The sequence below is a fragment of the Sminthopsis crassicaudata genome, chromosome 2 (genome assembly GCF_048593235.1).
Source record: "Sminthopsis crassicaudata isolate SCR6 chromosome 2, ASM4859323v1, whole genome shotgun sequence".
Classification (NCBI taxonomy): domain Eukaryota; kingdom Metazoa; phylum Chordata; class Mammalia; order Dasyuromorphia; family Dasyuridae; genus Sminthopsis; species Sminthopsis crassicaudata.
Window position 1 is genome coordinate 380,922,834 of NC_133618.1, and position 24,196 is coordinate 380,947,029.

The window sequence follows — 24,196 nt, forward strand, 5'->3', positions numbered from 1 at the left end:
TTAATAGTTGTGTGAATTAGGACAAATCACTTAATCTCACTTAGCCTCAATTTCCCCATTGGTCAGGAAAACTTTTAAGAGCTCTACATGTATGATCTTAGGATTTAAATGTAAGATTCGAGCTTTCAGAAAACAGAAATATAGATATAGATATAGATATAGATATAGATATAGATATAGATATAGATATAGATATAGATATAGATATAGATATAGATATAGATATAGATATAGATATAGATATAGATATATACACACACAAATGTAAGTGGAAGTATTAACATAGGTTCTTTATATAGTTTTAATTAATAACTCAGATTTAGGAAAGACATTAATATTAACAAAGAATTGTCTTCCACAAGAACTCTGAGCAGGTCATGGAATTAGGCATAGTGTTGGATTAAGATGTAGGAAGAATTGTATTTAGATCTTGTGCTTGACATTTTAGTAGATGTGTGATCACAGGGAATTTTACTAAATCGAAGTTTCCTCATTTGAAAATGGGAATCATAATATTTCCACTTCTCACCCTATAGGGTTGTCATGAGGCTCAAAAGAGATAATATATGTTTGATGTTTTGCAAAATTTAAAATGCTATATAAAGTTTAAAAAACTTACATTAAGAAAGATGACCATCTATTGCCTAAGTGGCAGGGACAAGGCTTGAAAGAAAGCCCCTTAATTCTAGTTCAAGATTTAGTCCTGCCACTTAAGCAACATATTCTTTCCACTACATCAAAAGAAGTGGAAAACTATCATTTGTCAACTTTGCCAGGAAGTTTGTCAAAATCATTCTATATTTTAGTACTTTCCCTTTCCCATAAGTATCATAGACCTAAAGATGGACGAGGCATCTGAAATCATCTGGTAAAATTGCTTCATTTTATAGATGAGAAAATTGAGACCCAGAACAGACAAGGTATTTACTCACAATCACACTGGAGTTGACTTAAGTAATTTTTTGATGTAAGCTTGTTGATTATTCCCTTCGTGGTTTATTATTTCATGATCAGATACTATGTTGTAACTAATGGTTGGGCTTCTACTTTTTACCATTCCAAACATTAATAGTGTAAATTGTTATTAATAGTTAATTATTAATAATTAATAATAAATAACTCATTAATGCTTACTTATTATCAATACTAAATTTTATCTGTTTTTACTGATGGGTTTGTGTATAGACAAATATTCATCTTACACCTTCTGCTATTATTATTGGCATTCTGCCTATCCTTATCGCATATCTACATTGCCCATTTAATTCCCTACTCTTCATTTGAAGGTTCCTGTGTTAGCTATAAAATAGGATGGAACATTCATTCGTCACTCCATACTTTTCCATGTCTGTAGGATATGAGAGGGTCCAGCAGCAGCCCTGTTTGTCCTGCACCAGAACTATAGAACTCAATCACCTGGCTAGAACATCTGGTTAGGGCATCAATGGAGATAACAGTTATCTGGAACAAATTGTCAACCTAAAAAAGTAACACAATAGGTGCTTTAAGGGAAAATACATTTTAGAAAGGAGATTCTTTGCTTCTCTCATATTATCCATCACATTGACAGTCAACTAATGCTTGCTGCATGGTACAATAAATGAAAGATTTTCTTTCTTTTTTGCTGTGGCAATTGGGGTTAAATAGTTAGGTGACATGCCCCAGGGTCACACAGCTAGGAAGGGTTAAGTGTCTGAGGCCAGATTTCAACTCAGATCATCCTGACTTCATGATTGGTGCTCTATCCACCGTGCCACCTAGTTGCCCAAATGAAGCATTTCTTATTAATTCTTGAACAACTGTTACATAAAGAAATGAGGTTGGACACTGCCACCATTTTATTGCTATAAAACAATAATATCCTAGAAATTAAAGGTGGAAAGGGCCTTGGAGATCATATGGCTGAATTATTTGAAAGAAAGAGGTGAAGTGAGTTATCGAAAAACATGAAGGCTTTGTCTGAGACAAAGTCTGAGACACCAAAACTCTCTGGAAGAGTGAATTTATTTTCAAACCAAATATTACCTGATGCATAAGCCAGAAATGTTGTGGGGTTCTTTTCCACTAAGTTAAATAACTTGTTCCTAATGTTGGAGAGAACATAGGAACACTAAAACACTGTGAATGGAGCTGTGAATGTATACACTGTTCTGGAAAGCAATTGCAAATTAATTATATTGGAAAAGTAAAAAGTGTAAATTCCCTTTGAACCAGTGATCTAGTAGTACTAATACTAGAAATATATTCAAAAATTAAAGAAAGATTGAAAGGTCTCATATATTCAAATATGGACACAATTATTCACACACATATATACACAGACACATACATACCAATCATTTCTGTAATAGCAAAGACTTAGAAAGGAAATAGGTATCCACTGATTGAGGATACCTGAGAGAGTTCCTACTTTTGAATCTATCTTTATGCATTTCTGCTCCTCTATTTTTCTGTTTCTGTGTCTGTGTCTGTCTGCCCTCTATGTTTCTGCCTCTGTCTCTGTTTTTTCTGCCTCTATTCATCTCTTCTTTCTCTCTTTTTCTCTTTCTTCTCTCTGTTTCTCTGTCTGTCTGTTTCTCTTTTTTCCTCATGCTTTTCCTTTTTTTTCTTTCTCATTTTCTTAGCATAGTATATCAGACCTGAAAAGTAGCATAACATTAATCCTATTATTAATTATTAATTAATTAATTAATGATTTCATCTTGTATCTAACTTATGAATTTTTTTCTTCATTCTATATTGCTTACAGAGCTTGGATTTATATGTGTCTATTGGTTTGAAGGAGCCAAGGAAAGGAATGAAAAAATAATGGGAGGAGAGAGTGGATACTTGCAACCACCAACCATCCAGCTGTGCATTAACATTTTGACTACTGCTGAAAAATGTGATTCCCAATGGCCTGAAATTAGACCTGAGTTTGTTTGCTTTTGTGCTTGTTTGGCAGCAGCACTGATGCTGAGGATGATGATATCATAGACTAAAAGACATATGGAGCTGGCACCCTAGACCAGTACAAAGAAGAGATGGGAAATTATATGGTGCCTTTCAATGTGAAAACACAGGCTCACTCCTTTGCTCACTCTTATTCATACAGATATGTATACACAGAAAGAGAAAGACATAGACAGATAAATAGAGAGAAAGACAGAAAGTGAGAGCAACAATACTTTGCTTAAATGTTGCTTAATATTATTGATGATAGCAAATATAAACATTTTCTACTTTCCAAAGAAAAGTGAGCATATTTTTAATAAATATGAGGTAAACTTGACATTGCTTTCAATAAAATTTTTAAACTTTCACATTTATGTAGATGTGACAGTGGTGGGTACCTCTGTCTTGTCTTGGTGGTCAATCATGTAGGTATATATCTTTCTTGCTAGTGCATAGCTTTATGTGGGCAAGATACTCCTTCCATTTCTAGGGAAACAACTTTCTTTTCAGTTCTTTCTTTAACCAAACCCCTCCAGAATAGTGGGTTTGTTTTTAAACTAAGTATAGAAACTTGAACTGTGTCCACCTCAATGCAACACAACCAGTGCCTACTTAGCCACTGATAATGATTTGTTTTCCTACAGAAGTCCTACGAAATGTGTTCTCTTTATTCTAAAAAGCTGTGAATTTGAATATCTCTCTTTGGCTTTGAACCCCTAGCCAACATTAATTCTCTGTTTTAAATCTCTCTTTATTCCTTCTAAAGCATTCCTAATTGTCCTCTCTCAGTGCTACATATTAACTATATTATACCCAATTTAGTAATGGAGATACTTAATTTTTCTTCTAGAAAAAAATTATCAAGGAATCTTAAAAAATGGTATCATGCTGAGGATTGCTTCCATGAAGGAATTACCTAAAATAATGAAATAGCAGTTATCAAAGAATCATGCCACATTTTGCCCACTTCTAATCTTCTCTTTCCAAGTTAGCCAAGTGTAGCAAAGAATTCAAGAAGATCTATATCGAAACCCTGCTTTCTAAACATGTATACATAGGCACAATTCTTAACCTCTCTGATCCTCATCTACAGAATTGGAAAGAAATATAATATTTACAAAAGATGTTTGTTTTAATTAGCATCTTTCATAAGCCTTAAAATACTATCTAATTGTTCATTATTATAAACATTTCCCACAGTTAATTCTCTAGGGGTATCTTTCCAAACTTTTTCTAAAATCTGAACCTGATTTTCTTTCTGTGAATGAACTCCTTTTTGTCAATGTTATTGTGTGATGTGTGAAACAGAACACAGTAGTCTAAATGTTGTCTGGCCAGAACAGAGGAAAGCAGTACTATTGCCACTTTTGTTATGGATATTATGATTCCATTAATTCAATCTAAGTTTGCACTTGAATTATACTATCAATTTATATTAATCTTAGAATCCATTTAACTCTCCATTGGCTTTCACAAAAGAATTATGGTCTAGTCAATCTATTTAATCCGATACATATGTAATTGATTATTTAATGCAATAAATAATATTGTTTGCTTATACTGAATTTTATTATAATTATATCCCACCATTACAGAACCCTAATTTTTAAGGATCCTGACTTGTCTATGTAAACTAGCCTTCATTGCTTCATCTTACCTGAGAATTTGAGAAGAATGCTAACTAAGCTTTCATCCAAGTATGTCACTGATAAAAATAATAGTGTTATTAAAATGTTAATTATTGATATTTAGCTGAACAAACATTCAACTGTGTGGTATGACTCCAGGTAAAGTTCTAAAAAAGAGTGCATCATCACAGAACTATTACCTAGAACATGGAGAGAAGTAGGTGATTAACTCAGATGAGAAAGGTGGAAAAATGATATACTATTTGTGAAAATAATACAGAGTCCTTTCAGGAAAGGTCTCTGGTGGGAATAATAAGCAATGCTGCTAAGTCCAACACTATTTTTCAATTAAGAAACAGTATTCCTTAGAGAAATATGGGCTGGGGAACATTATAAATAATGTAATTCTAAAATGGATACTTTAACATTATGTAATTGTCAATAGGCATTTTTTCTAGGCATCACTATATTTTATAAATCAGATTTTAATTTTAGTTATTTGAAAATTAGGGTGAAATTTTACAGTAAGTTTCTCTGATGAATGTCTCATTTCTCAAATATCCAGAGAGCTTGGTCAAATTTATAAGAATACAAGTGATTTTTCCATTGATAAATAGTCAAAGTTTAGGAACAGGCATTTTTCAGAAGAAGAAATCAAAGCTATCCATAGTCCCATGAAAAAAATATTATAGATTACTATTGATTAGAGAAAAGCAAATTAAAACAAATTTGAAGTATCATCTTACACATATCAAATTAGCTAATATGAATGAAAAGGAAAATGAAAAATGGTGGGGAGAGTATAGAGAAATTAGAGAATGATGTGTAAATGGTAGAATTGTGAAGTGATCCAACCATTGTGGAGTATAATTTGTAATTCTGCCCAAAGGGCTATAAAACTGCATATCCTTTGACCCATTAATACTACTACTATGTTAGCATTCCAAAGGAAAATATTAAAAATAAAAGGAAAAAGACATATATGTACAAAAATATTTAGAGCAGCACTTTTTTTTTGATGAAAAAGAATTAAAAATTAATGGGATGTCTATCAAATGAGCAATGGCTGAAGAAATTGCATTATATGATTATTATTGAATATCATTATGATTTGAGAAATGATGAACAGAATGACTTCAAAAAGAAAACTCAGGAAGACATACTAACTGAAGCAAAGTGAAGTTAGCAGAATTAGGTGAACATTGAACTAAGTAACAGTAATATTATACTCTTATCAATTCTCAGTGACTTATCTATTCTCAACAATACAATGATCCAGGACAAATCCAAAGGACTTGAGAGAAAAATGCTATCCACCTCTGGATAATGAACCATTGGGAAGCACACTTTTTCAAAATGTTCCTTACTTTCACAACAAAGATAATATGTAAATGTTTTACATGCGTATAATTTATATCAAATTGCCTACCTTCTCAAGGAGGAGAGAGAAGACATAGAGCAAGAATGTACAAGCAAAATATTAAAAAACTAATCTTAATTTTTTAATGTTTAATTGAGAAAAACAAATATTTATATATACAAACATATTGGAAAGATGGTGACAATAGATTACAATATCAATCCACAATTTTAAAAAAAAGTGAAAATTTCATCAATTTTTTTGATAAGAGAAAAGTAATAAAATGACAAGGGTTGGAAATAGATATGATAACGATATCCAAAATTTATTTCAAATAACTAAAAAAATAACAATAATTCATTTATCTTTATAACATAGCAAAGGAAGAAACAAGATGTGGTGATCTAAGCCTTTAAGCATATTTAACTTGCATGAAATCTTGTCCACAAGCAGTGATATAGAATAATTTGATGCTGCATGCTTTTTCAGATCTATAACTCTATATCAAACTATTTACAAAGGGTCATAGAGTTAGTGCTGGAAGGTTCCTTAGAAATAAGTGAATTCAATAGCTCAATTTTACAAATCATGAAATTGATGTCAAAGATAAAACAAATTGCCAAGGTCACTTTAGCCAAAGGTTGCATATCTAGAACTTGAGTCCAGCTATCTTGATTTCTATAGATCTAATTCAATTTCTAATACATCATGTTGCTATTATCTTACTATTTAATTTCTCTGAGTACAAGATAGTTCTAACATTCACTATGATAATTGATTTAAACTAAGCTTAAATTAAGCCCTGTTCGAAATCATGCTATGAGATATTACTTTGGATTCTGTTATCAGTCAGCCAACTTTTTGTAAATGTTTACATTTCAGGTACTGTGATAAGCATTGGCAGTGCCAAGACAAAATTAATATGGTTTCTCCTTCAGGGAGGTTACCTTCTACTTTAAATATTATTAAAATTAAACACAATTTCTCTTGTCTTACCAAGTTGGAAAGTTTTAGTTTATAAACATATTATTTTTTTTTTCCTTCAGTCTGTTGTTCAATGATCCCAAGAACTAAGTTCAAAAGGGCTTATAACCAGAGAATTGTCTACTATAAGGTAATTATTTTGGGCACAAAATGACAATCTTTTTTAATTAAAGCTTTTTTATTTTCAAAACATATGCATGGATAATTTTTCAACATTGACCCTTGCAAAACCTTGTGTTCCAAATTTCTCCCCTTTCCCCTCACCCTCTTCCATAGATGGCAAGTAATCCAATGTATGTATGTTAAACATGTTAAAATATGTTTAATTCAATATGTGAATTCATATTTATGCAATTATCTTGCTGCACAGGAAAAATCAGATCATGGAGACTGAATGCATGCCCATCAATTGTAACATGGATGAGTAAGGTTTGGTATATGAATGTTATAGAATATTCTTGTTCTATAAGAAATGATCAGCAGGATGATTTCAGAGAGGCATGGAGAATCTTACATGAACTGATGCTAAGTGAAATGAGCAGAGTCAGGAGATCATTGTACATGGCAACAACAAGATCATACAATGGTCAATTCTGATGGACATGGCTCTTTTCAACAATGAAATGATTCAGGCTACTTCCAATGATGTTGTGATGAAAAGAGTCATCTACAGCCAGAGAGAGGTCTGTGGAAACTGAGTCTGAATCACAACATAACATTTTCACTCTTGCCTTTTATTTTCTTTCACATTTTTTTTCCTTTTTGATTTGATTTTTTTCTTATGCAGCAAGATAATTGTTTCAATATGTATACATATATTGGATTTAACATATATATTTTACCATGTTTAATATACATTATATCTAAAGAAGGATGTGGGGGAAAGGGGGTAGATTGGAACACAAGGTTTTGCAAGGGTCAATGTTGAAAAATTATCCATACATACGTTTTGGAAATTAAAAAAAACTTTAATAACCATATAAAAAAGAAAAACTGAAAGAGGAAAATGTTTTTTTTTTTAAATCCAGAGACAAAAAATAACCAAGATTAAGAGTGATCAATATTGTCAAAGTTAAAAAAAAGAAAGAAAAATCAGGTCAAAAAGGAAAAAAAAATGAGAAAGAAAACAAAATGCAAGCAAACACAACAAAAAGAGTGAAAATATTGTTGTGATCCACCCTCAGTTCCCACTGTCTTCTCTCTATTTGTAGATGTCTCTCTTCATCACAAGATCATTGGAACTGGCCACAATAATCACATTTTGGAAAAGAGCTTTGTCCACCTTAATTGATCATCATAAAATCTTATTGTTGCCATCTACTTATTTTATTCATTTCATCCAGTATCAGTTCATATAATTCTTTCCAGGTCTCTCTGAAATAACATTCCTATACCATAACTTATTCAGTCATTCTTCAACTGATGGGTAGCCACTCAGTTTCCAATGTTTTGCCACTACAAAAACGGCTGTCACAAACAAAATGACAATTTTTTGAAAAATGAAAGGACTACAATCTGCATTGGGAGGAAGGCCAATAGGGATGAAATGAAACATCTTTGAACAATAAATCTAACTCTAGATTATTGTTGACTGAAAAATCATGATATTCTCAAGAAAAGGAATAAAATAAAATAATGCAAATAAATTCTTCATCTGTTTTAATATCTTGCCTTAACACTAAATTCAAAATAGTTATTAGTAGATAATTATATATAGTCATGTATTTATTTTTTCCTTTAATTTGTTTGCATGGTACCTCACTGAGGGCACCTGACTGAATTTGTCCTTCAATAAGTGACAAAAAAGGAGAGTCCCTTCAGGAAAAGAAAGATAATCTTGGGTACTATTCATTTATAAAGAAACTTAGGCCCAAGTGTGTAAGTGACCTGTACACTGTCTTTACTCTAAAATTCAGCTTTTTTGATTAGTGTAATCCAAATAGTTAAATCCAAGTTATCAACCACAATGAATTGCTTAGAAATATTTTCAACAATTAGACATGAAAGGAAGACCAGAGTTTTTGTCCTTGCTTTACTTTTGCTATCCTGTAGAATTCTAGGTAAATCATTTCTCTTCTATGAGCTTTCATTTCCTCAATAGAAAATGAAGATCTAGAAAATTTCCAAGTTTTTTACAACTCTGATTTCATTACTTCCATAAATTTATTGCATTTACTTATTATTTAGCAATAAAGTAATTTTCTTCTTTTTGGTTTGGTTTATTTTTAATTTTTATTTTTATAGCTTTTTAAATTTTTCCAAATAAATTCATTTTTATCATTAATCTGTTGAATAGATTCAAACATACTCACTGTTTAATCATTAAGGATCCCACAAAACAAAATGTAACAAATGTCTCTTCATAACCTCCCAACAAACACTGAATAAACTTAAAAGTCAGGAGAATAAAGGATAAATAGTGTAAAACTGAATAGGGAAAAAAAAAAAAAGAAATGCCTAATGATTTGTCTCACCATTCATGCTGCCCACAAACATTTCCTGACCTGCTTACACCATCAAAGTATATTATTCATTTTCTAAATGCATTATTGAACAGTGTACTTATGAGAGAAGGAGAGAAAGCAAGCAAAGTCTAAATGCCTGGCAATGCTTTATTTGAAATTGTAAGCAAATTTAGTTCTTGGAAAAGTTGCCAGATGGCTAACCCTAGAGACTGAGAACTTTAGCTTCTTCACAAAACAGGAAGCAGCAGTCAAAGCTATTCGCAAATGGTGTCTCCTCAGTGCCCATATATGCATACATACAAGATATTGAGGAAAGCAGCTGATCTTCAAAGTTGACGCAATTTGGAGTTTCATAAGGGAATATTTTGAACAAGAATATCAATGTTAATTGGTTATTGTGAGGATTGTAAACAGCCAATTTGTAAAGCCCATTGCTGATAATAATTTAAATCACAGATACATATAATCTAATGTGGTCCATAACTTCATACCTGTTTTGAGCCCTCACAGACTACTATTCAAAATGTGAATCTCTCAGCCATTTAAAAACTGAAAATATCTGAATTTCCAAATTTAGATATTCAATTACTTGTCATATTGCCAGAAAATGATACTCCCCTTCATTCACTTTATGATCTAGCAAAGCTAACCCTTTTGATATTTCTAACATATTGTTACCTTTGTCTCTGCTCTTTTAACTGGAATTTATTTGGTCCTCACCTTCTCTTCTGAGAATCCTTAGCTTCCTTCAAAGATCAGTTCAAGGCATCATATTCCACATGAGGCCTTTCCTGATTTCATTGCTATCAAATTGCTAATGCTTCCATCATGAAATTATCTGGCATTTATTTCGTATATTTGCATAGCTATATGTATAATTCCTTTTTACCACCTACACAAACACACACATTTCCACCCAGAAGAATAAAACTTCCTTGAGGGCAGCAACTATTTTATTTTGCCTTTGAAGTTCCAAGCCCCTGGCATAGTGCCTGGGAGATAAGAAATTTTAATAGGTTTTTTGACTGTCAGATTGGTTGAAAACAAGCAGCATCAAATAGTAAAACATTTAATCAAATTAGACATGAATAGTAAAGCAGTAGAAAACAAATTCAACCACACCCAAAACAAATACAATGAGCAGACTGGCAATTTTTTTTTAAAATTATTTTATTTTTAAAAAAAAATAGAGAATAAGAAAAAAGAAAAACAGAAAAAGAATACAAAAACAAAATAAAACAAAACCAGAGAACGTTTGTAAAGTTCTGTTTTCTCCAGAAACTGCCGATCGCTCTCTGGCAGGATATCTGCTGTCTCAACTCAATCTCTCAGCCAGATTCTTCTTCCTGTAGAGAGCCACCAACTCTGACCTAGAGTAGACTCCTCCTCCTCCAGAGTGCCACCGTCTTTTATCCTTCCAGAGAATGGGAGTGGAATAATGCAAGGGCTTGTGGGAAGATTACTTCTACCAATGAACTTGCTCCTTTTAAACATTAAGCTCCTCCCCCAGAAGTTCAAAGGGGTAAAACTCCCTTTAAATGGGACCTGGAATCTCTCAAGAACCAGGTGTTTGTGCTGAAAGAAGGTGTGGATTACAAAGTGAAGATTTCCTTTAAGGTCAACAAGGAGATTGTCTTGTGGCTTGAAGTATCTGCATCATACCTACCGCAAAGGGCTACGAGTGGACAAAACCATGTACATGGTAGGGAGTTACGGGCCAAGGACAGAGGAGTATGAGTTTCTGATGCCCATGGACCCCAAGGGTCTACTGGTTCGAGGCACCTACCGCATCAAGTCCTTCTTCACGGATGACGACAAAACAGACCATCTCTCCTGGGAGTGGGACCTCAACATAAAGAAAGACTGGAAGGACTGACCCCTACCCCCATGTGCCCTGTAACCCCTGTCCTACCTGCACCTGCCTCAGCCTCCTTTGGGGTCCAAGGTCATCTTTGGGTCAGGACATCCCCTGGCCAAGTTGGCAGGGACCTAGCTGAGGAGCTGAGAGCCCATAATTGGAGCATTCAGGTGTGGGTCCCTCCTTCCTTTCTCCCTCTCATTCCGGGCCTTCCTCTGGCCCCCAGCAACACCCTTTAAAGGCCAGAACTAGAGAATTGTTAAGTACCGACTTGACTTAGCACTTAGTAAGAACCTAATATCTCATTATCTCATTAGCACTTAGTAAGAACAGCAGAATATCAGGGAGGATTCAAAATATATAACACAAATTACCAGTTCAACTATATATATATGTATATAGATAGATAGATAGATAAAGATATATATATATATGTATATATATATATATATATATATATATATATATATATATATAAGAAATTATATTCATAAATGTTCATCTTTTCTTTACTTCCTTGTAAATTGTTCTTTTGTTCTCTGCTTCACATGTTTTTTTACTTTATTCTTTTTTCCCTTTTATCCCCCCACCACTTCCAAGTAAGCAATAGCTAAGAAAAAATTTACTCATGTCTATATAAGTAGATATAAACGTACATACACCCCCATACACACTCACAAATCTTTCCTATAATGACTCTGCTTTAATTCTGCTCCTTAACTTGTCTTGCTATTACTTAATCTCCTCCTCACCCATGTATCCTTTCCTTGTTTTCTTCCCTTACCCTTTATTTCCCCATCCACTCATTGTTCCCTCCTTATTTAAAGATTTTGGAGAGTGCTACACATTTCATGGTATGTATACAGTGTTGCCTAATTAACCCATTCCCAATGTGAGTAAATTTTGGGAATTATTAGTCCTCTTCCCCTCTCTAATACCTCTATGTCTATTATTCCTCTGCACCTCATTTTTCCAACAATTACTATTTTTATCTTAAGTCTGTCTTTCTTTTGAACCACCCTATTGTTAATGTCAACCTTAAACATATGGTATACATTTCTCATATTTAAAAAAAATGAAGAATTTATTCATGTTGAATTCCTTGAAAGCAATCTTTGACATTGGCTCTTATATGTTTTCTATTTAGTTCAGGTTTGGTTCATAGAAAGTCCTAAAATCTGTAAATTCATTAAATGTCCATTTTTTTCTCATTCAATATTATAGATGATTTTCCTGGATACAAAAGTTCTTTGGATTGTCTATGATTCCAGGACCTGTGGTCTTTTACTGTGGCTATTGACAAGTCCTGTATAATTCTAATTTTAGCTCTAGTGTAAAGAACTTTTTTTCCCCTTGTTTTTTACAAAATTACTCTTTGATCTGGGGTTTTGGTTTGGCAATAATATTCTTATGTGTTTTCCTCAAAAGATCTTGTTGAGGTGGTGAACATTGGATTTTTTCTCATTCTACTTAACCCTCATTTTTTATCACTTCAGTACAATTTTCTTGGATTATTTATTGCATTATTGTGTCAAGTTTTTTTTTTTTTTTTTTTTTTTTTTTTTGCTCACAATTCAAAGGCAGTCTTATTACTCTTATATTTTTTTCTTCTTGATCTGTTCTCTCATTTTTCTTATAAAATGTGTCATATTCTGTTCTATTTTTTCATTCTTTATAATCTGCTTTGTTATTTCTTGGTGTCTCATAGCTTCATTGGCTTTCCTTTGCCCAATTCTAATTTTCAAAGAATTATTTTTATCTTTGAGACTCTTATCTCCTTTTCTAGTTGGTAATTTTTTTTTTTTATATAATCTTGTTTTACTTGATTTTTTTTCAGTTTTCCTCATGTCTCTCATTTGAGTTTTAAATTTTTTTTGAGTTCTTCTGTAAATTCTCTCTGGACAGGAAGCCATTTCATGTTATTCTTTAGGGAGAAGCTTTTTTTACTTCATTGTCCTCCTCTGAAGATCTTATCTGTCCCATAGTTAGTTTCTCATTGGATTCTTTCTTCTTAACCCAGTTCATTCTTTAAAATTAGGTATTAGTGTAAGCATCTCTAATGTTGAGTGGGAGGATTGTGCCTCAGCCTTCATTTAAGATCTCCCCTTTGACGAGGCACCCCAAACTAAAATCTTTGCCCTTCAGCAAATGCCGGCAGGCAGCAGCATCCCTGACCCACTGTGTTTGCACTCCTGGGTATGTTGATTCCTTTTTATCCAAGGCTGAATCCCTGAGGACTGGTTCTGGTGTTCCCTAATCAGCCAATGATTATTCAGTTTTATGGGACTCATATACCAGACTTCTCAAATGCCTGGGAGGTAAAGTGTTCCTCCTGAAGTTCCAGCCAAATCCTGATAGTTCCAGGGCTCCTCACTTTGTTTTTCTGTAGAGCTAGTCTAGAGATGTTTGCACTTAACATGTGTTAATCCCCAGCCCCTGGATTTTCTTCAGATTTTCTTTAGTTGTATCAAGAGGACCCTTGTTTTGTTCCAAGTTTTCTTGGATTTTCACCAGTCTATGTTTTTCTCGAGGCACAAATTTGTTCTGTTTCTGGGGGAAATCTGGAGAGCTTGAAATTTACCAACCTACTCCACCATCTTTCCAGTATCTTTTCCTGACAAATAAATCTTCCAAAGAGTTTTGCTAAACCAAGGTCTTTCTTCAGTTAGAGCAAAAGGTGATAATCCATGCAGATAGCCTTTGTATATCTGCAGTCAAAATTTTCTAATTACCACTAGGTGGTTCCCCTTCTGTTCTGGAATTCATAATAGCTTCCAACTGGGTTTACTTCTGCATATACTCATTATTGTTAGTCACAAATGTCACTATAGTTTAGATCTAATTTGTCTTTCCCTCCTTAGGATAACAAACTATAAAAGGATCCCCTATGACACCTTCCATCCTCCCAAGAGTCATCTTGTAGAATCACCAATATCATAAGATTCTCATGAATTGAGCTCCAGGTACTCTGTGAAATGTAGTTCCCATCTCCATCTCAGTCACAAATATTACATTAAATTATCATGATCTCATATGCATAGAGTCGCAAAAGTAAAAGGGACCTACAAGATTATCTAATCCAGGGGTTCTCAAACTTACGGCCTGAGGGCCAGATGTGGCTGGCTGAGGATGTTTATGCCGCCTGCTGGGTTATGGCAAATGGGCTGAGGAGCGGAGACAGAGTATGAGTTTTTGTTTTTACTATAGTCAGGCCTTCCAACAGTCTGAAGGACAGTGAACCAGCCCCCTATTTAAAAAGTTTGAGGACCACTGAATTCTAATCCATCACCTGACACAAAAATTGTCCCTAAAATTTCTTTGTTGGTTAATAGTATTTTGTCACTCTTGACAAGGAGCAATTGAAAAAAAAAAAAAAAAAAAAAAAAAAAAAACGGTCTCAGTATTTACTGACCTCTAGCTTTGTTTTTTTAATCATGTAATTTTTTTAGATCTCTTTATTGACCATTTGTACCCCATGGTACTTTTTTGGATAAACTCAGTTTATTTCCTTGAATCTTTCCCAAGTAGAACATAAATCACATAACTTTTCCAATCATTATTTTTTATATCACATCTTCTTTGTGAATCTCAAACCAGAGTTCCTGTTGTGATGTCCCACCATGGTCGATATATCTACTATCATAGGCATGTGTTGACTAATGTTATTCATTTTTCAAAAATGTGTTAGGATGTATGGAGTCAGTAATTTCTACAGAAATTGGACTGTAAAAAAATGGTTTGCAAATCATTTTGAGGATTTACAACTTTACAATAGAATTAGGTTAAAATGGATTTTAATGTTACTATGAAACACTGACATTTAGTGGAACTAAATATATGTTAATTTGAATGAAAACTGAAGTAGGATTGATTAAGGATTATTTTAAGTAAGGCATCATTGTATGTTTATTTATATACATGGTTTATCTCTCCATCTGAATGAAAATATAACTTCTCTGAAGGCAGGAATATCTTATTCATTTCTTTATCCTCTCTAGTTACTGCTATTAAATATTTTAATAGACTATGAATTCATCAATGTGAGTAATCTCTACAATCATCAGCTGCCCATATCATTTCCTCCTGTGCAATTCTTATCTCTCTCTCTCTCTCTCTCTCTCTCTCTCTCTCTCTCTCTCTCTCTCTCTGTCATATATATATATATATATATATATATATATATATATATATATATATATATATATATATATATATATATATATATATATATATATATATATATATATATATATATATATATATATATATATATATACTGTACAGAAATTTTCCAATATGATGGAATTTTTTCTATATCTTTTAAATATTCTTTGGCTAAGAATGCTATACTCAGCCTTTCATGTTGCTTTATAATACAAATATTTCTCTGTGATTTATCTCCTTTGTCCACTAAAGACCTTCTTTAATATATTGCTATGATGTGGAGGTAACCAAGAATTCTAAAAAGATATTCCAGAAAATCACAACTTCTAGTAGATGACATCAGTCTTGAAAGTTCCCAGTAATGATTCAGAAATAGATTGTGTGTCAACTTCCCAAGAAGAGAAGGCATAGAAGTTCATTATCTGAAGCTTGAGCATCAGATATGTTTAGTCACAATAACTAATGAAATCACATGATAGTATTTCATAAGTCTTCTAAACTACTCAAAACAAAACAAAACATAAAACAAAACAAAACAAAACAAAACAAAACAAAACAAAACACCTACCAAAGTTTGATTCTATGTCACTGGATAGGATAGCCAAAGTTATATTATGGATCTATGAAATATTACATATTTTTTTCTAACCTACAAATTTTTTGAGGCCAGAAACCATGTTTTATTCATTTTCATCTCCCTAAGACCAAAAATATAGTCTTACATATAGCAGAATATCAAGAAAGTTTTTTAATTGTCAAAACATGAAAACAACAATAACAAAACACTATTTATGCCTATTTGCATCTTAATTAAGGATAAGAGGCTTTAAATGTGAACAAATTAAGGGATTTCAAGTCACAAATTCTGTTTTTTGTTCTTTTCTGGGATGTAAATAGAAAAAAAAAAAAAAAACAGCAGCTAGACTTTATATGCAATTGCCACTTCGTACAGCTTTCAGAGCTGTTTAATTAAGGCCAAGCCAATACAATATCATGCACCAATCTGGTATTTATTAACCAAGCTAGTCATGATTTTTAACTGATCATTGCTCAGAGGATCCTCCCCTCATTAATATAAATGAATTAGAAAGAGTAGTGCCAAATATTTCAAATGGGAATTAACATGTGACCACAAGGTATAATTAATTGAAAATGCTAAATACATCAAAGTATTAATCTGTGCACATATGCTATAACCAAGAAAGTATGTAGCAAACATATATATGAATTGAATCTATAATTATAGATATAAATTCTAAAGACATTTTTAAGTTTGTGATCTTATTTGTCCTATTTAAGGGGCACTTTTATGAATCCAATTTCTTTTATCTTGTGAGTATAATATAGTGAACTTAACCCAACAAGTAAACCAGGTTAATTCTGTATTCCTTAGCAATCTGATTGACAAATAGCAATATTAGCAAAGTTGTCCCATTGATTGGTGAAATATAATAACCCTTTGACATAGTCATTCCAAATAAAATAAGCCACTATTCTTGGAAAGAATATTAAACTAGGAAGCAAAAAATCTGGTTTATTGTCCTGATTGTCAAAATTCCACAGGCATTAGAAAGTCATTTTGATTCAGTTTCCTAATCTGTAAAATGAAGATATTACTTGATGACTTGAATTTATTGTGAAGATCAAATTAGAATAAATGCAAAAAAAGATTTATTTATTCTAAGGTGCTATGTATATGTGAGGTGCAAATATTTTTAAATGAATCACTGCCTCATGATGTGTATACATATTTAAACCATGTTGATACACTGCAACTGAAGTCCATATATAAGACTAATATCTATGTCTGTTAACCAATTTGGACTTTTTTGTAGTCAAATTTGGAAAAGCTCTTTGATGCTATCTAGTCCAAAAGCTAAAATAAAACACAAATCCTCTCCTTTAACATTTCCAAAGAGGGTATTGAGGCATTGATTTAAAAACTTCCAGTTAAGGGAAAGTCACTACCCAATTAAAAGTAATTATTTTATTTCATTTTTTACTGATGTTCTTTTTTTTTCATCATGTTCATTTTTGAATGTATCCTCCCTCACCCAGAGAGCCATCTCTTGTGATATTTTTAGAAAATAAATATTACATTTTGTTTTGTTTTATTAAATTAATTTATACTTTTAATTATGTTTTATCTGTTTTTTTTAAAGAAATTGTTTCTTATATAGTAACTTAAACTTTAAAAGATACTGTTTTTAAACTTTAAAAATAATGTCTATTTAAGACCAAAAAAAATGAAAATGATAAATGCTAGAGGGGATTAGGAAAATTGGAACACTAATGCACTGCTGGAGTCGTAAATTGATCCAACCATTCTGGAGAGCAATTTGGAACTACTCCCCAAAAGCTATAAAATTGTGTATATCCTTTGAACCAAAAATACTTTAAAATTTTTATTTATTCATTGTAACAAATTTTTCTTTTTAAATTTTGAGTTCTAAATTTTCAAACTCCCTATGATCCTATTCTGCATTCAATGAGAAAGATAGTGATATGGTATCAATTAAACATATTAAATTATGTAAAATATATTTTCATAGCACTCATATTTCAAAAAAAAGTAGCAAAAATAAAGTGAGGACATCATATTTCCATTTGCACTCAAGAGTTCATCAGTTCTCTCTTTTGAATTGGATAACATTTTTTCAAGACAAGTCTTTTAGAATTTTCTTAGATCATTGTATTTAAGGATCAGAATAGCCAAGTCTTGAGGGGCGGAGCCAAGATGGCGGAGAAGAAACACACGACTCTGTGAACGTCCTCACTCCCTCACAACCAATTAGATAAATCAGCCTCAGAAATAGCCCTGGACTGATAGATACCACAATGACTGGAAGCACGACTTACCAGCTGAAGAGAATCTGGAGTTTCAACAGAAAAGGTCAGTTCCCATGGAAGGAAGAAGAGAAGCCAGCACAGACAGCCGGGTGCTAGCATACTGCGCCTATCGCCTGGGAAGGGCTCTGGGATCAGAGAAGCCACTGAGATAAAGGAATCTGGCACAGGCTGTTAGCTCTTCTCTGCTTATAATATAGCAGTTCAGAAGAGAAAGCTAAAATACCTTAAAAATTCAGATAGATTAGATTTTCCAGGACCCTGGGGGTGACTCAGCAGATCTAGGCACCAGGGGGTGTGGCCTCAGCTCCCTCCTAAGAATAGTTAAGAGATTGACAAGTGGGTGGATACGGCCCAAGGCAAAACACACTGCCTAGTTTAGCTGGAGGGAGTGGAACTCAGCTCCAGGAAGTCCCAGAGAAGTGGAACCTTTGAACTAGGGACCACGGTTTCTGGCAGACACTTCCCAGTTTGAGCACAGGGGCTTTTCACGTCACCTGCTGCAGACATCCACGCCCCACCGGGACACATAGGCTAGTCTTTGTGCTGTATTTGCTGTTCAATCTCAACTTCAGGGAAGCCGCTAAAACACAGCGCCCTTGGGGCACAGCAGTGCTATCTCCTCTGAGGCACTTCCAGGGAGGGGGTGGGGAACTCTCTCCCAGAGCTCTATCTTAGCTCAGGCTCTAGAATGGCTGCATCCACCCAGTCTGGGAGGAAGCTGGTAAAGAAGTAAATAAATAATTTCCTACCCCAGGGACAGACCCCAAAAGATTTTTAAAATATGAACAAAAAGGCCAGAAAAACCATAGATTCCTTCTACACAGAGAAAGAGTGGGTATCCAACCCGGAGGAAGTTAACAGCAGAGAGACAGCAGATAACAACCTAAAGGGGAATGATTCCTGCCCCCCATCACATAACTCTCTCCTTGAAGACACTATTAAAAAATTAAGGGAGGTTGAAGAAAAGGGGGGAAAGGATAGGGAAGCTATGATAGAGAATAACAACGTCCTGAAATTGGAGTTGGAAAAAATAAAGAATTCACAGGAGATGCAGGGAAACAAAATTTGTGAATTAGAAAAGGTTAAAAAATCACAGGAAAGTAGGATTTCTGAATTGGAAAAGATAAAAAAGTCCCAAGAAAATAGAATTTCTGAATTTGAAAAAGAAAATAATTCTCAAAAAAAATTAGGGAAATGGAAAAAAATTCAATAGAGCAAAATAATTCATTTAAAAACGAAATTGGGCATTTACAAAAAGAACTAAAAACTGTGAAAGAAGAAAATAACTCCTTAAAAGTCAGGATGGAACAAATAGAAATGAATGATTCACAGAGAACCCAAGAATCAGTCAAACAAAACAAAAAAAAATGAGAAGCTGGAGAACAACGTCAAATACTTACTGGGAAAATCTATAGACCTGGAAAATAGATCTAGGAGAGATAATCTGCGGATCATTGGACTTCCAGAAAACTATGACCAAAAAAAGAGCCTAGATTCTATTTTACAGGAAATTATCAAAGAGAACTGTCCAGAGATAATAGAAACAGAAGGGAAAGTAGATGTGGAAAGAATTCATCGAACTCCTTCTGAAATAGACCCTAAAAAAAGAACACCACGGAATATTGTGGCTAAGCTGCAGAATTACCACACAAAGGAGAAAATCCTGCAAGAAGCTAGAAAAAAACAATTTAAATACCAAGGTGCCACAATAAGGGTCACTCAAGATCTGGCTGCCTCCACATTAAAAGATAGAAGGGCCTGGAACCTGATATTCTGTAAGGCAAAAGATCAAGGACTGCAACCAAGAATGAACTACCCAGCTAAGTTTAGCATCTTTTTCCATGGAAGAAGATAGTCATTCAATGAAATAGAGGAATTCTATATGTTTCTAAGAAAAAAACCAGACTTAAACAAAAAATTTGATCTACATCCACAAGACTGAAGAGAAACAGAAAAAGGTACACAGAACCCTTGAGAACTGTAACTCTGTTGTGGGTATATAAAAAGTACTCAAGGATAATTTGATTTTACTGATATAAAAGAAAAAAAGGGGGGTGTAGTAAAGGGAAGGAGGTCGGTTCAGAAAAAGTGGAAGGAATGATAAAAAGAGGGAAACTACAACCCAGGAAGAGGCATAGAAAATACACCATATCTGAGGGAACTTAGTGAGGGAGAGAATCATTGTGTGAATCTTACTCTCATCAGGAGAGGCTCAAAGAGTAAATAATTAACATATTTGTTTTTCAGAGAATTTCTCTCACCTCATTAAAAGGGGGGAGAGGAAAAGGGAAAAGGAAAAGGAGAATAAATGAAGGGACTTGGAGGGAGAGGGGAGGGATACTAAAAAAAAAAGGGAGGGTTGCGCATCACAAGGGGGGTCTGTAAATTAAATATCGGGGAGGGGGATCAGGGGGGTCAAGGGAAAAAGCATAATCTGGGGATAATATGATGGCAGGAAATACAGAATTAGTAATTTTAACTGTAAATGTAAATGGGATGAAGGATCCCATCAAATGGAGACGGATAGCAGATTGGATCAAAAATCAGAACCCTACAATATGTTGTCTGCAGGAAACACACTTAAAGCAGAGAGATACATACAGAGTAAAGGTAAAAGGTTGGAGCAGAATCTATTATGCTTTAGGTAAAGCCAAAAAAGCAGGGGTAGCTATCATTATCTCAGATCAAGCAAAAGCAGAAGTAGATCTTGTTAAAAAAAGATAAGGAAGGAAACTATAATAGTGGGAGATCTCAACCTTGCACTCTCAGATTTAGACAAATCAAACCACAAAGCAAATAAGAAAGAAATTTAAAAAGTAAAAAGAACATTAGAAAAACTAGGTATAATAGACCTTTGGAGAAAACTGAATGGCAATAGAAAGGAATATACTTTCTTCTCAGCAGTTCATGGATCCTATACAAAAATAGACCATATATTAGGACATAAAGATCTCAAAATTAAATGTAGGAAGGCAGAAATAATAAATGCCTTCTTCTCAGATCACAATGCAATAAAAGCTACATTCAGTAAAAAGTTAGGGGTAAATAGACCAAAAAGTAATTGGAAACTGAATAATCTCATCTTAAAGAATGACTGGGTGAAAGAGCAAATTATAGAAACAATTAACAATTTCACCCAAGATAATGACAATGATGAGACATCATACCAAATATTTGGGATGCAGCTAAAGCAGTAATAAGGGGAAATTTTATATCTTTAGAGGCTTACGTGAAGAAAGTAGAGAAAGAGAAGATTAACGAATTGGGCTTACAACTTAAAAGGCTAGAAAAAGACCAAATTATAAACCCCCAACCAAAAATTAAACTTGAAATACAAAAATTAAAAGGAGAAATCAATAATATTGAAAGTAAAAAAACTATTGAATTAATAAATAAAACCAAGAGTTGGTTTTATGAAAAAGCCAATAAAATAGATAAACCTTTGGTAAATTTGATCAGAAAAAAGAAAGAGGAAAATCAAATTGATAGTCTTACAAATGAAAAGGGGGATCTTTCCACCAATGAAGAGGAAATTAGAGAAATAATGGAGTTACTTTGCCCAACTTTATGCCAATAAATTTGAAAACTTAAGTGAAATGGATGACTTCCTCCAAATATATAGGCTCCCTAGATTAACAGAGGAGGAGATAAATTGCTTAAATAGTCCCATTTCAGAAAAAGAAATAGAACAAGCTATTAATCAACTCCCCAGGAAAAAATCCCCAGGGCCAGATGGATTCACATGTGAATTCTACCAAACATTTAAAGAACAATTATCCCCAATGTTATATAAATTATTTGAAAAAATAGGGGATGAAGGAGTCCTACCAAACTCCTTTTATGACACAAACATGGTACTGATACCTAAACCAGGTAGATCGAAAACTGAGAAAGAAAATTATAGACCAATCTCCTTAATGAATATTGATGCTAAAATCTTAAATAAGATATTAGCAAAAAGACTTCAGAAAATCATCTCCAGGATAATACACTATGATCAAGAAGGATTTATTCCAGGAATGCAGGGCTGGTTTAATATTAGGAAAACTATTAATATAATTGACCATATTAATAATCAAATTAATAAGAACCATATGATCATCTCAATAGATGCAGAAAAAGCATTTGACAAAATCCAACATCCATTCCTACTAAAAACTCTTGAGAGTATAGGAATAAATGGACTATTCCTTAGAATAATGAGGAGCATATATTTAAGACCTTCAGTAAGCGTAATATGCAATAGAAATAAACTGCAACCTTTCCCAGTAAGATCAGGAGTGAAACAAGTTTGCCAACTATCACCATTACTATTCAATATAGTACTAGAAACGCTAGCCTCAGCAATAAGAGCCGAGAAATAGATTCAAGGAATTAGAGTAGGAAATGAGGAAATTAAACTATCACTTTTTGCAGATGACATGATGGTATACTTAGAGAACCCCAAAGACTCTGCTAAAAAGCTACTAGAAATAATTCAAAATTTCAGCAAAGTGGTAGGATACAAAATAAATCCACATAAATCCTCGGCATTTTTATATATCACTAACAAAATACAACAGCAAGAGATACAAAGAGAAATTCCATTCCAAACAAATGTTGAGAGTATAAAGTATTTGGGAATCCATCTACCAAAGAAAAGTCAGGAATTATATGAGAAAAATTACAAAACACTTGCCACAAAAATAAAATCAGATTTAAATAATTGGAAAGACATTCAGTGCTCTTGGATAGGCTGAGCGAATATAATCAAGATGACAATACTCCCCAAACTAATCTATTTATTTAGTGCTATACCAATCAGACTCCCAAGAAACTATTTCAATGACCTAGAAAAAATAACAACAAAATTCATATGGAAGAATAAAAGGTCGAGAATTGCAAGGGAACTAATGAAAAAAAACTCAGAGGAAGGTGGTCTAAGTGTACCTGATCTAAAGCTATATTATATAGCAGCAGTCACCAAAACCATTTGGTATTGGCTAAGAAATAGACCGGTAGATCAGTGGAACAGATTAGGTACAAAGGACAAAAAAGGGTACATCTATAGCAATCTAATCTTTGACAAACCCAAAGATACCAACATTAGGGATAAAAATTCATTATTCGGAAAAAACTGTTGGGAAAACTGGAAATTAGTATGGCAGAAATTAGATATAGATCCACACTTTACACCATATACCAAGATAAGATCAAAATGGGTCCATGATTTAGGCATAAAGAGGGAGATAATAAATAGATTAGAGGAACAGAGGATAATCTACCTCTCAGACTTGTGGAGGAGGAAGGAATTTATGACCAGAGGAGAACTAGAGATCATTATTGATCACAAAATATAAGATTTTGATTACATCAAACTAAAAAGTTTCTGTACAAATAATACTAATGCAAACAAGATTAGAAGGGAAGTAACAAATTGGGAAAATATTTTTAAAAACAAAGGTTCTGACAAAGTTCTCATTTCCAAAATATATAGAGAACTGACCCTAATTTATAAGAAACCGAACCATTCTCCCATTGATAAATGGTCAAAGGATATGAACAGACAATTCTCAGATGAAGAAATTGAAACTATATCCACTCACATGAAAGAGTGTTCCAAATCACTACTGATCAGAGAAATGCAAATTAAGACAACTCTGAGATACCACTACACTCCTGTCAGATTGGCTAAGATGACAGGAACAAATAATGATGAATGTTGGAGGGGATGTGCGAAACTGGGACACTAATATATTGCTGGTGGAGTTGTGAAAGAATCCAGCCATTCTGGAGAGCAATCTGGAATTATGCCCAAAAAGTTATCAAACTGTGCATACCCTTTGACATTGCTGTTATTGGGATTATATCCCAAAGAAATACTAAAGAGTGGAAAGGGACCTGTATGTGCCAAAATGTTTGTGGCAGCTCTTTTTGTTGTAGCTAGAAACTGGAAGATGAATGGATGTCCATC